Source organism: Ranitomeya imitator, chromosome 1 (genome assembly GCF_032444005.1).
Source record: "Ranitomeya imitator isolate aRanImi1 chromosome 1, aRanImi1.pri, whole genome shotgun sequence".
Taxonomy (NCBI): Eukaryota; Metazoa; Chordata; class Amphibia; order Anura; family Dendrobatidae; genus Ranitomeya; species Ranitomeya imitator.
Window position 1 is genome coordinate 797,409,366 of NC_091282.1, and position 15,736 is coordinate 797,425,101.

The following is a 15,736-nucleotide window of genomic DNA, read 5'->3' on the forward strand; positions in this document are numbered from 1 at the left end:
AAAACTCCCCTTAATGTCACTGCAGGATAGGATGAACTCTACCATGACGTGTTAATGATAAATCTGCATCGCGGCGCTGACTTGTAGGTCACCCATAGTTTAATATATTACCATGTGTGTGTCCCCTTTGTGTCTGTCCATTTACTCCGTGCTTCCTGTGTATTTCCTACTCCTATGACTTGAGTAATGTCAGGTTATCCCTGAATAAATGTGCAGTATATCACTGAAATGAAATGCTTCATGTCACCCACAGCTTTATAGGCCGTGAAGTTATGAGGTGATTCATCAAAAATGTCTGACTTTACGAAATACAGGAATTAGAACCGTGCCAGGACGTATCCATGAGAAAGACCGGAAAATATCCGCTCCGGACTGGTGTGTCTGTCAGTCCGGCTCATATCTATCTTCTCATTTCTCACCCACAGCTACTGTTTTACGGGCCCAAGGTTTTATTTCCCACTTTACGAAACTGAGGCACAACCCTAAATTAACGCATGTATCTATCTATCATCTATATCCGTGTCATAGCTAACGTATCTATCTAAAAAAAGATAAGTAGGAGCGGCACTAGCAAATGGTCAGCCCAAGCCTGCAATAAGCAGAAATGGAGGCAGCACGCCAATTAGAAACTTTAGCCAGAAAAGTCACCATTATGGGTGTGCTGCCTACATTTTTCCTTATTAACTATCTCATATCACATCCATCTTTCTTTTTCTCCTTGATATCTATTATTATTTACCTCATTATTTCCCCATGTTTTACATACAATTATTATTTATTTATTACGCTTTGCTTATATAGCGCTAACATATTCCGCAGCGCTTTACACACATTATCATCGCTGTCCCCAATGGGGCTCACAATCTAAATTCCCTATCAGGTTGTCTTTGGAGTGTGGGAGGAAAGCCATGCAAATAGGGGGAGAACCTACAACCCCCTGACAAATGTAGCCCTGGTGGGATTTGAACCCATGACCCCCAGCTAACCACAGTGCTGCCCTTTATTTTCTAATATTCCATTACCTATGGGTGATCTATTCTGTGATTACTATTCATGTTTAATGTATTTGTCTATATTTGCCTCGTATTCACATGTAAAGCGCCATGGAATAAATGGCGCTATAAAAATGTATAATAATAATAATAATTACTGGTGCTAGGATGGGCCTGTGTGGGAGCAGAGAGGGGCAGCCATAGTCATTAGGAGGTAACCATGGCGTGCTAGCAGCGTCTGGTTCTCTTCGGTTACAGCAGTCCTTACCAGGATAGCACATCACATGGCTGCTGCGGCCACGCATTCCTACCTGCTGGAGGCGCTGTGCGCAGGGTGGCTGGCAGATGCGCCACTTGTTGCCCTCCCCTCCCAGTTGGCAGATGAAGCTGGGAATCATTTACATGTCAGCCCTCCCATGGCTGTAGTACGGCTCATCCTCTGCGCCCCCTCTCAGCACCCCCACCTCCGCACACTCCGGGGACAAGCTCCGTATTATTATATTAGTATAATTAGGGCCCCATTATTTTCTTACCTTCCGACTGCGGTGCGTCCTCCTGCGTCAGGTCCGGGAGAGACGCACCTGGGTCGCAGGCATGTACCTGTGTGAATGCAGCCACCCACGCTCCCTCCGCTGTCTGAACTCTGGCAGCCTGAGCGAGTTCATGTGAGGACAGCACTGCAGAGATCCGGGGCTGCCAGCCAAAGTCTCCGGAAAGGCAGCCGATGACTCTGCAAGCGCCTGAGGATGGGGGCAGGAGAGGGGGAGGCAGAGGAGTGAGAGACGAGCTGCAGAACGACTGCTCCAGGCACTAGGAACACGGGCATACCCCTGCAATAGCCAAAATCACATAGTGCCCACCATAACTGCATCACCCATGTAATGCTGCAGTACACCGTGCACTCCTACCCAAGTCCTACAATGACCAAATAGTGAATCCCCTATCCATGTAATACATCAAATCAAATAGTGAGCCCCCTACCCATGTAATACGTCAGATCAAATAGTGAACCCCCTATCCATGTAATATGCCAGATCAAATAGTGAACCCCCTAGCCATGTAATACATCAAATCAAATAGTGAATCCCCTATCCATGTAATATGCCAGATCAAATAGTGAACCCCCTACCCATGTAATATGCCAGATCAAATAGTGAACCCCCTACCCATGTAATATGCCAGATCAAAGAGTGAACCCCCTACCCATGTAATATGCCAGATCAAATAGTGAACCCCCTAGCCATGTAATACATCAAATCAAATAGTGAATCCCCTATCCATGTAATATGCCAGATCAAATAGTGAACCCCCTACCCATGTAATATGCCAGATCAAATAGTGAACCCCCTACCCATGTAATATGCCAGATCAAATAGTGAACCCCCTACCCATGTAATATGCCAGATCAAATAGTGAACCCCCTATCCATGTAATATGCCAGATCAAATAGTGAACCCCCTATCCATGTAATATGCCAGATCAAATAGTGAACCCCCTACCCATGTAATATGCCAGATCAAATAGTGAACCCCCTACCCATGTAATATGCCAGATCAAATAGTGAACCCCCCTATGCATGTAATACACCAGATCAAATAGTGAACTACCTACCAATGTAATACGTCAGATCAAATAGTGAACCCCCTATGCATGTAATACGCCAGATCAAATAGTGAACCCCTACCCATGTAATATGCCAGATCAAATAGTGAACCCCCTACCGATGTAATACGCCAAAATCACATAGTGCCCACCATAACTGCATCACCCATGTAATGCTGCAGTACACCGTGCACTCCTACCCAAGTCCTACAATGACCAAATAGTGAATCCCCTATCCATGTAATACATCAAATCAAATAGTGAGCCCCCTACCCATGTAATACGTCAGATCAAATAGTGAACCCCCTACCCATGTAATATGCCAGATCAAATAGTGAACCCCCTAGCCATGTAATATGCCAGATCAAATAGTGAACCCCCTACCCATGTAATATGCCAGATCAAATAGTGAACCCCCTACCCATGTAATATGCCAGATCAAATAGTGAACCCCCTAGCCATGTAATACATCAAATCAAATAGTGAATCCCCTATCCATGTAATATGCCAGATCAAATAGTGAACCCCCTACCCATGTAATATGCCAGATCAAATAGTGAACCCCCTACCCATGTAATATGCCAGATCAAAGAGTGAACCCCCTACCCATGTAATATGCCAGATCAAATAGTGAACCCCCTAGCCATGTAATACATCAAATCAAATAGTGAATCCCCTATCCATGTAATATGCCAGATCAAATAGTGAACCCCCTACCCATGTAATATGCCAGATCAAATAGTGAACCCCCTACCCATGTAATATGCCAGATCAAATAGTGAACCCCCTACCCATGTAATATGCCAGATCAAATAGTGAACCCCCTATCCATGTAATATGCCAGATCAAATAGTGAACCCCCTATCCATGTAATATGCCAGATCAAATAGTGAACCCCCTACCCATGTAATATGCCAGATCAAATAGTGAACCCCCTACCCATGTAATATGCCAGATCAAATAGTGAACCCCCCTATGCATGTAATACACCAGATCAAATAGTGAACTACCTACCAATGTAATACGTCAGATCAAATAGTGAACCCCCTATGCATGTAATACGCCAGATCAAATAGTGAACCCCTACCCATGTAATATGCCAGATCAAATAGTGAACCCCCTACCGATGTAATACGCCAAAATCACATAGTGCCCACCATAACTGCATCACCCATGTAATGCTGCAGTACACCGTGCACTCCTACCCAAGTCCTACAATGACCAAATAGTGAATCCCCTATCCATGTAATACATCAAATCAAATAGTGAGCCCCCTACCCATGTAATACGTCAGATCAAATAGTGAACCCCCTACCCATGTAATATGCCAGATCAAATAGTGAACCCCCTAGCCATGTAATATGCCAGATCAAATAGTGAACCCCCTACCCATGTAATATGCCAGATCAAATAGTGAACCCCCTACCCATGTAATATGCCAGATCAAATAGTGAACCCCCTAGCCATGTAATACATCAAATCAAATAGTGAATCCCCTATCCATGTAATATGCCAGATCAAATAGTGAACCCCCTACCCATGTAATATGCCAGATCAAATAGTGAACCCCCTACCCATGTAATATGCCAGATCAAAGAGTGAACCCCCTACCCATGTAATATGCCAGATCAAATAGTGAACCCCCTAGCCATGTAATACATCAAATCAAATAGTGAATCCCCTATCCATGTAATATGCCAGATCAAATAGTGAACCCCCTACCCATGTAATATGCCAGATCAAATAGTGAACCCCCTACCCATGTAATATGCCAGATCAAATAGTGAACCCCCTACCCATGTAATATGCCAGATCAAATAGTGAACCCCCTATCCATGTAATATGCCAGATCAAATAGTGAACCCCCTATCCATGTAATATGCCAGATCAAATAGTGAACCCCCTACCCATGTAATATGCCAGATCAAATAGTGAACCCCCTACCCATGTAATATGCCAGATCAAATAGTGAACCCCCCTATGCATGTAATACACCAGATCAAATAGTGAACTACCTACCAATGTAATACGTCAGATCAAATAGTGAACCCCCTATGCATGTAATACGCCAGATCAAATAGTGAACCCCTACCCATGTAATATGCCAGATCAAATAGTGAACCCCCTACCGATGTAATACGTCAGATCAAATAGTGAACCCGCTACCGATGTAATACGTCAGATCAAATAGTGAACCCCTACCCATGTAATATGCTAGATCAAATAGTGAACCCCTACCCATGTAATATGCCAGATCAAATAGTGAACCCCCTACCGATGTAATACGTCAGATCAAATAGTGAACCCCCTACCGATGTAATACGTCAGATCAAATAGTGAACCCCCTATCCATGTAATACGCCAGATCAAATAGTGAACCCCTACCCATGTAATACGTCAGATGAAATAGTGAACCCCCTACCGATGTACTACGTCAGATCAAATAGTGAACCCCCTATCCATGTAATATGCCAGATCAAATAGTGAACCCCCTATCCATGTAATACGTCAGATCAAATAGTGAACCCCCTATCCATGTAATATTCCAGATCAAATAGTGAACCCCCTATCCATGTAATACGCCAGATCAAATAGTGAACCTCCTACCCATGTAATATGCCAGATCAAATAGTGAACCCCCTACCCATGTAATACGTCAGATCAAATAGTGAACCCCCTATCCATGTAATATGCCAGATCAAATAGTGAACCCCCTATCCATGTAATATGCCAGATCAAATAGTGAACCCCCTGTCCATGTAATACGCCAAATCAAATAGTGAACCCCCTACCCATGTAATACGCCAAATCAAATAGTGAACCCCCTACCCATATAATACATCAAATCAAATAGTGAATCCCATATCCATGTAATACGCCAAATCAAATAGTGAACCCCCTACCCATGTAATATGCCAGATCAAATAGTGAACCCCCTACCCATGTAATACGCCAAATCAAATAGTGAACCCCCTACCCATGTAATACGCCAAATCAAATAGTGAACCCCCTACCCATATAATACATCAAATCAAATAGTGAACCCCCTACCCATGTAATACGCCAAATCAAATAGTGAACCCCCTATCCATGTAATACGCCAAATCAAATAGTGAACCCCCTACCCATGTAATATGCCAGATCAAATAGTGAACACCCTACCCATGTAATACTGCAGTTCAAATAGTGAACCCCCTACCATGTACTGTCTCAGATCATAGTGCACACCTACCCATCTAATACAACAGATCAAATAGTGAACCCCCTACCATGTACTGTCTCAGATCATAGTGCACCCCTACCCATATAATACTGCAGATAAAATAGTGAACCCCCTACCATGTACTGTCTCAGATCATAGTGCACCCCTACCCATCTAATACGCCAGATCAAATAGTGAACCCCCTACCATGTACTGTCTCAGATCACATAGAGCACCGCTACCCATCTAATACGCCAGATCAAATAGTGAACCCCCTACCATGTACTGTCTCAGATCGCATAGTGCACCCCTAACCATGTAATACGCCAGCTCAAATAGTGAACCCCCTACCATGTACTGTCTCAGATCACATAATGCACCCCTACCCATGTAATACGCCAGATCAAATAGGGAACTCCCTACTATGTACTGTCTCAGATCACATAGTTTACCCCTACCCATGTAATACCGCAGATCAAATAGTTAACTCCCTACTCATGTAATACCCCTAAACACATAGTAACATAATTATTAAGGTTGAAGGAAGACTTTAAGTCCATGTAGTTCAACCCATAGCCTAACCTAACATGCCCTAACATGTTGATCCAGAGGAAGGCAAAAAAAAACCCATGTGGCAAAGAGTAATCTCCACATTGGGGGAAAAAAATTCCTTCCCGACTCCACATACGGCAATCAGACTAGTTCCCTGGATCAACACCCTAACAAGGAATCTAGTGTATGTACCCTGTAACATTATACTTTTCCAGAAAGGTATCCAGTCCCCTCTTAAATTTAAGTAATGAATCACTCTTTACAACATCATACGGCAGAGAGTTCCATAGTCTCACTGCTCTTACAGTAAAGAATCCGCGTCTGTTATTATGCTTAAACCTTCTTTCCTCCAGACGTAGAGGATGCCCCCTTGTCCCTGTCTCAGGTCTATGATTAAAAAGATCATCAGAAAGGTCTTTGTACTGTCCCCTCATATATTTATACATTAAAATAAGATCACCCCTTAGTCTTCGTTTTTCCAAACTAAATAGCCCCAAGTGTAATAACCTATCTTGGTATTGCAGACCCCCCAGTCCTCTAATAACCTTGGTCGCTGTTCTCTGCACCCGCTCTAGTTCAGCTATGTTTTTCTTATACACCGGAGACCAGAAGACATACTCACATTCCGTTGTCTGTCACGTCCTCCGGCGTCACCTTCCTGCACTGACTGTCAGCGCCGGCCGGCCGTAAAGCAGAGCACAGCGGTGACGTCATGACGTCACCGCTGTGCTCTGCTTTACGGCCGGCCGGCGCTGACACAGTCAGTGCGGGAAGCTGATGCCGGGGGACGTGACAGACAACGGAATGTATGTAGTGTTTTTTTTTTACATTTACAATGGTAACCAGGGTAAACATCGGGTTACTAAGCACGGCCCTGCGCTTAGTAACCCGATATTTACCCTGGTTACCAGTGAACAGATCGCTGGATCGGCGTCACACACGCCGATTCAGCGATGACAGCGGGTGATCAGCGACCAAAAAAAAGGTCCTGATCATTCCCAGCGACCAACGATCTCCCAGCAGGGGCCTGATCGTTGGTCGCTGTCACACATAACGATTTCGTTAACGATATCGTTGCTACGTCACAAAAAGCAACGATATCGTTAAAGAAATCGTTATGTGTGACGGTACCTTTAGTGGTTAAAGCTCATTTGCCATTTATCAGCCCAAGCTTCTAGTTTACATAAATCATCCTGTAATATAAAATTGTCCTCCTCTGTATTGATTACCCTGCAGAGTTTGTTGTCATCTGCAAATATTGAAATTCTGCTCTGAATGCCCCCTACAAGGTCATTAATAAATATGTTATAAAGAAGAGGGCCCAATACTGACCCCTGTGGTACCCCACTGCTAACCGCTACCCAGTCCGAGTGTGCTCCATTAATAACCACCCTTTGTTTCCTATCCCTGAGCCAGCTCTCAACCCACTTGCACATATTTTCCCCTATCCCCATTATTTTCATTTTATGTATCAACCTTTTGTGTGGCACCGTATCAAAAGCTTTTGAAAAGTCCATATACACTACATCTACTGGGTTCCCTTGGTCCAATCCGGAACTTACCTCTTCATAGAAACTGATCAAATTAGTCTGACATGAACGGTCCCTAGTAAACCCGTGCTGATACTGGGTCATGAGGTTATTCCTCTTCAGATACTCCAGTATAGCATCCCTTAGAATGCCCTCCAGGATTTTACCCACAGTAGAGGTTAAGCTTACTGGCCTATAGTTTCCGAGTTCAGCTTTTGTTCCCTTTTTGAATATTGGCACCACATTTGCTATACGCCAGTCCTGTGGTACAGACCCTGTTATTATGGAGTCTTTAAAGATTAAAAATAATGGTCTATCAATGACTGTACTTAATTCCTGCAGTACTCGAGGGTGTATCCCATCCGGGCCGGGAGATTTGTCAATTTTAGTGATTTTTAGACGCCACCGTACTTCCTGCTGGGTTAAGCAGGTGACACTTAATGGTGAATTTTTGTTATCACTGATCATATTGTCTGCCATGGGATTTTCTTGTGTAAATACTGATGAAAAAAAGTCATTTAGCATATCGGCTTTTTCCTCATCCTCATCCACCATTTCACCCAGACTATTTTTAAGGGGGCCAACACTATCATTTTTTAGTTTCTTCCTATTTATGTAAGAAACGGCCGTCGTCCTCTCCTCACTCCCCGCACCCTCGCCGTTACCTGCCGCCTCTCCACTAATGTCTGTTCCTGTATGAAGGTGATTAAAGGACACTGAATTTAGCGTACTTCGGGTGAGTGACACATCTGTTTTATCTCAGCATCCATTGTGATTCTATTTTCCTGATACATGTTGAGCACCATCCTTTAGACGCATATAACAGTCGTGTGAAAATAAGGGTCTTTAAAAGAATCGATCCTCATTAATCCAGCCTGTGAATAAGCCATCACCTAGTGCCGTTCATTTCTGATTCTATTGTTAACCTTACTATTTATGTAGTTAAAGAATATTTTGGGATTGTTTTTACTCTCTCTGGCAATGAATCTCTCTGTCTCAATCTTTGCTGCCTTGATTTGCTTTTTACAGAATTTATTTTTTTGTATTTATTTAATGCCTCCTCACTACCTACTTCCTTTAATTCTCTAAATGCTTTCTTTTTGTCACTTATTGCGCCCCTTACAGCTCTATTTAGCCATATTGGTTTCCTCCTATTTCTAGTATGTTTATTCCCATACGGTATATACTGTGCACAGGTCCTATCCAGGATGCTAATAAACGTCTCCCATTTTCTTTGTGTGCACATAGTGCATCTTTTTTCCCTTGCCTCAGATCACATAATGCACCGTTTTTTCATGTAAGGCCGGGGTCACACTTACCATATTGAAAATCGGTCCGTGACCCCCTGCCGACAGTCGCACGAGTGTTCTCCGTATGGTCTCCGTGTGTGATGCGTTTGCAATGCGATGATGCAATTTTCTCCCACCCATGTATCCATATGACATTATATGGCTTTACATTTCTCACTGACTTTCCCCATTGAATTAAATTGCTCAATGGACTGAAATGAGGAAAATGTGTTTGTATTTCTCGCAAGGTACATGGATGGTCCGTGTGGCGTCCGAGTTTTTCTCGCACCCAATAGGCTTACATTGGCAAATCTCTGTACGTGTACATCGTCTATCGCAGCATGCTGTGATTTTACACGCACGTCAGATACACCTGAAAAAAATCCGGTGATGTGAGCTGCCCCATAGATTAATAGTGGGCCGAGTACTATGTGATGTTTTCTCGCATAGCTCTCGCCCGTATTCTATGGTAGTGTGACACCAGCCTAAGAACCCATGCAATACTTCATAACACAAGTGCACCCCCTACCCATGTAATGCTGCAGAAGACATAGTGAACTGCCACGCAAGTTATCTACCAGCTTGCACAGTACGCCCATTTCCAGTGTAATTCCTCAGATCGCATAGTGCACCATTTACCCACACTATACCCCAGATCACATAGTGCATCCCTACCCAAGTAATGTGCCAATCAAATAGTGAACACACTACCCATATAATATCCCAGATTACCCAGTGCACCATTTATGAAATAGTGCACTCCCAAGCAATATAATACCCCAGAACACAGTGCATCTCGCAAGCCTTGTAATACCCAAGATCACATAGTACCCCATTTACACATACAAACACATAATGCGCCCCATATCTAATATATCTGATCACACTACAGCTCACAACCAGTGTAATACCCCTGATGACACTATAGACACCTGTAACAATTGTACCCCCCCACACCCGTTCATATTCTCATCAGCATGATGTACTCATGTAACACCACCCCTCATCAATCTGCAGCCCTCTGCCCATGTGTTAACATCTGAACAAAAGACATCCCACATCCATGTAACACCTTTTAAAATCTACATCCCTATGCCCAAACTAGAAAAGTTTTACCAAGCCAATCTATCTAATATATAAAGCTGAATGTGTATGTGTGTGTGTATGTCTGGGATTGGCATCTGCACCGTCGCAGCTACAGCCACAAAATTTTGCACAGTCACACGTTGGACCCTGAGAGCATCATAGGCTATGTTGTGAGGTGAAATTTTAACCCCGAAAATCCAATTCACCAAACAATTTTGCCCCTATCTACATAATGGGGAAAAAGTGAAAGTAAAAGTGTTGGAGGCAAATTGACAGCTGCCAGATGTGAACAAAGGGGACTTAAAGAATGAGAGCGATGGCGCCAAAGACTATATACCGTACAGTTGCTAAGGTGGGGCCCCAACATGGGATACTCACCACACACAGGGATATGAACACACACACAAAATGCGCCACAAACTCGCCACGTGCAAAACTCGCCATGCGCAAAACTTGCTGCACACAACTTGCTACACTAACCTGTCACATGCAACTCGACACACAAAAAGTTGCTACACGCATGTCGCCACACAAAACTCATCTCACAAAAGTCGCTACATGCATGTAGCCACATGCAACTCAACACACACAACTTGACAGATGAAACTCGCCCTAAAACACACACAAGTCTGGTATTATCCTTCAAAAATAAAAATCTTATTAATAAGCAGACAAACTACAAGAGCAACAAATGTACCATATAGGAAATACGGCAGCTGTCAGTCACATGACTTGTCTATTATGTGTATGTGTGAGCTAATATATACTGCCAGGGAGAGGGCTTCCTGTTGGCTGGCGATTTATCAGGATTTGCCAATTTAGCTTACAAATACTGAGATAAAAATACTGACCAAATAACGTGGTCACATGACAGGAAGAGATGACATACAGATATATACTATATTCAGGGGAGATGACACACAGATATATACTATATACAGGAGAGATGACACACAGGTATATACTATATACAGGAGAGATGACACACAGGTATATACTATATACAGGAGGAGATGACACACAGGTATATACTATATACAGGAGGAGATGACACACACATATATACTATATACAGGGGAGATGACACACAGGTATATACTATATAAAGGAGGAGATGACACACTGGTATATACTATATACAGGGGAGATGACATACAGGTGCATACTATATACAGGGGAGATGACACACAGGTATATACTATATACAAGGGAGATGACACACAGGTATATACTATATACAGGGGAGATGACACACAGGTATATACTATATACAGGAGGAGATGACACAGATATATACTATATACAGGAGGAGATGACACACAGGTATATACTATATACAGGGGAGTTGACACACACATATATACTATATACAGGGGAGATGACACACAGGTATATACTATATACAGGAGGAGATGACACACGTATATACTATATACAGGGGAGATGACACACGTATATACTATATACAGGAGGAGATGACACACAGATATATACTATATACAGGAGCAGATGACACACAGGTATATACTATATACAGGAGGAGATGACACACAGGTATATACTATATACAGGAGGAGATGACATACAGGTACATACTATATATAGGAAGAGATGACACAGGTATATACTATATACAGGAGCAGATGACACACAGGTATATACTATATACAGGAGGAGATGACTTACAGGTATATACTATATACAGGAGGAGATGACACACGTATATACTATATACAGGAGGAGATGCCATACAGGTATATACTATATAAAAGAGGAGATGACACATAGGTATATAGAGGAGGAGATGACATATAGCAGGTATATACTATATACAGGGGAGATGACATACAGGTATATACTATATACAGGAGATGACATACAGGTATATACTACATATAGGAGGAGATGACATACATGTATATAGTATATACAGAAGAGATGACATACAGGTGTATACTATATACAGGAGGAGATGACACATAGGTATATACAATATACAGGAGGAAATGACATACAGCAGGTATATACTATTTACAGGGGAGATGACATACAAGTAAATACTATATACAGGAGATGACATACAGGTGTATACTATATATAAGGGAGATGACAAACATGTATATACTGAGGGGAAAATGAGAGGTGTGAGGTGAAAATGAGGGGTGTGAGGTGAAAATGAAAAGGTGTGAGTGCAAAATGAGAGGAGTGAGGCAAAATAGTGGAGTGATCGGAAAATGACAGATGTGAGGTCGAAATGACAAGTGTTAGGGGGGAATGAGAGGAGTGAGGGGGAAAATAAGAGGAGTGAGGGGGAAAATGAGAGGTGTAAGGGAGAAAATGAGAGATGTGGGGGAAAATGAGAGGCGTGATGGGAAAATAAGAGAAGTGAGGTGCTATAACTAACCACAGATATTTACTATGCCCAGGCAACGCCCGGCTCTTCAGTTAGTCTATATATATAAAAACGAGTGTATGTGTGTATTGACGATGATGACATAATGGTTGCTATGATGATGATGATATAAAGGTTGCCATGGCGAAGATGTCATAATGGTTGCCATGGTGACGATGAAGTCATAATAGGTTGTAATGGTGACGGTTATGTCATAATGGTTGCCATGGTGACGAAGATGTCATAATAAATTGCCATGGCGACGATGATGTCAGAATGGTTGCCATGGCGAAGATGATATCATAATAGGTGTATGGGCACGGAACTATGGGATGGAGGATATGTGATGGGTATATGGGCTCGGAACTATGGGATGGAGGATATGTATGATGGGCATATAGGCACAGGACTATGGGATGGAGGATGTGTGATGGGTATATGGGCACAGGACTATGGGATGGAGGATAGATATGATGGGCATATGGGCACGGGACTATGGGATGGAGGATGTGTATGATGGGTATATGGGCACGGGACTATGGGATGGAGGATGTGTATGATGGGTATATGGGCACGGGACTATGGGATGGAGGATATGCATGATGGGCATATGGGCACGGGACTATGGGATGGAGGATGTGTATGATGGGTATATGGGCACGGGACTATGGGATGGAGGATGTGTATGATGCGTTTCAACTAACGTCTTAATCATGATTAAGACGTTAGTCGAAACGCGTCGGAAGAACGCTGCCATGTGTGCATAATGCTGTAAGAAATTATACTTATTTACAAGTGGTGTACCATAGGATACAACCCTTTCCTTTTTTTAAATAAATGAAGAAATAAATTTATTGATTTTACTACATTCCTGCTGGATTCATCGATTTTTCTGTGGACTGAGTGCTCAACTTTTCCGTGCAGGAACAGGTGTGGAATAGCCGATATTCAGGTGAGCTGACTATCTTTTGTTTTTTTGTGGATGTGTATGATGGGTATATGGGCACGGGACTATGAGATGGAGGATGTGTCTGATGGGTATATGGGCACGGGACTATGAGATGGAGGATGTGTCTGATGGGTATATGGGCACAGGACTATGGGATGGAGGATATGTATGATGGTTACGGCGCGCGAATTTTTGCCTGTAGGACATTATTGCAAGAGAGCTTGGCTGAGTAGATTACACAAGAAGGAAAACACACAGCAAGTCAGCAGGATCTAGGAGCAACATGGCAGATGTGACAACCTACATGGTGAGCTGCAGCATGTGCTACATGTTCACAGATCGACCAGAAGAAGAATCCAATTTCACCTGTCAGAAGTGTAGACTAGTGGCCCTTTCAGAAGAAAAGGTGCGGGGTCTGGAAGAAAGAATAGCAACTTTGAAACTCATCAAAGAGAATGAAGACTTTCTAGACAGAACAGAAGCATCTCTACTGGTCACAGAAGGTGAAAAAATTGTCAGAGAACCTCCAAAAGCAGATGAGTGGAAGCATGTGACCAAAAGAAGCAAGAAGACCATGGAGAAATCACCAACCACACAACTGAAGAACCGATATCAAATCTTTGTAGAGGATGAAGATGGCACACCTAAGAATGAAGCAATACCAGCAAGCAAAAAAGAAAAGGGCACACAGCAACAAGTGACAGCAAAAAGTACAGCCAAGAAGCAACGAAGAGTGGTGGTGGTGGGAGACTCACTACTGAGAGGCACAGAAGCAGCCATCTGCAGACCGGACATAACTGCAAGAGAAGTATGCTGCCTTCCAGGTGCGATGATCAAGGATGTGACCGATAGGATACCAAAGCTCTTCAGCTCCAAGGACGTCCACCCATTTCTTCTGATACATGTTGGCACCAATGACACGGCAAGGAAAGACCTACCGACAATCTGCAAGGACTTTGAAGAGTTGGGGAAGAAAGTAAAGGAACTGGATGCACAGGTAGTTTTTTCTTCTATCCTTCCAGTAGACGGGCATGGCACCAGGAGATGGAACAGGATCCTTGATGCAAACAACTGGCTAAGACGATGGTGCAGACAACAAGGATTTGGATTCCTGGACCACGGTGTGAATTACTGGTATGATGGACTCCTCGCCAGAGACGGACTACACCTCAACAAACCTGGGAAACACACATTCGCCAGAAGACTCGCTACACTCATCAGGAGGGCGTTAAACTAGAAGAAGAGGGGACGGGAAGAAAAACATTAGACTCGAACAAAGACGACCCAGGAAAACATACTCAGAAGGGAGGTAAGAACATTTCTAAAACAATCCACAGTGAGGAGATTGGAACAAAACAAAATCCTCTAAACTGCATGCTCGCAAACGCCAGAAGCCTGACAAACAAGATGGAAGAACTAGAAGCAGAAATATCTACAGGTAACTTTGACATAGTGGGAATAACCGAGACATGGTTAGATGAAAGCTATGACTGGGCAGTTAACTTACAGGGTTACAGTCTGTTTAGAAAGGATCGTAAAAATCGGAGAGGAGGAGGGGTTTGTCTCTATGTAAAGTCTTGTCTAAAGTCCACTTTAAGGGAGGATATTAGCGAAGGGAATGAGGATGTCGAGTCCATATGGGTTGAAATTCATGGAGGGAAAAATGGTAACAAAATTCTCATTGGGGTCTGTTACAAACCCCCAAATATAACAGAAAGCATGGAAAGTCTACTTCTAAAGCAGATAGATGAAGCTGCAACCCATAATGAGGTCCTGGTTATGGGGGACTTTAACTACCCGGATATTAACTGGGAAACAGAAACCTGTGAAACCCATAAAGGCAACAGGTTTCTGCTAATAACCAAGAAAAATTATCTTTCACAATTGGTGCAGAATCCAACCAGAGGAGCAGCACTTTTAGACCTAATACTATCTAATAGACCTGACAGAATAACAAATCTGCAGGTGGTTGGGCATTTAGGAAATAGCGACCACAATATTGTGCAGTTTCACCTGTCTTTCACTAGGGGGACTTGTCAGGGAGTCACAAAAACATTGAACTTTAGGAAGGCAAAGTTTGAACAGCTTAGAGATGCCCTTAATCTGGTAGACTGGGACAATATCCTCAGAAATGAGAATACAG

At 43.0% G+C, this 15,736-nt stretch overlaps 1 long non-coding RNA gene across 1 annotated transcript in view; it reads right to left on the minus strand.

Annotated features, from left to right (window-relative positions):
• The window catches only part of LOC138648390 (uncharacterized), an 80,687-nt gene extending 79,018 nt beyond the window's left edge, over positions 1 to 1,669 (minus strand). Inside the window, exon 1 of the long non-coding RNA XR_011315099.1 lies at positions 1,526 to 1,669. This is a non-coding gene — a long non-coding RNA (uncharacterized lncRNA). The remainder of the gene's footprint in view (positions 1 to 1,525) is intronic.
• Positions 1,670 to 15,736: the final 14,067 nt, after the last annotated feature.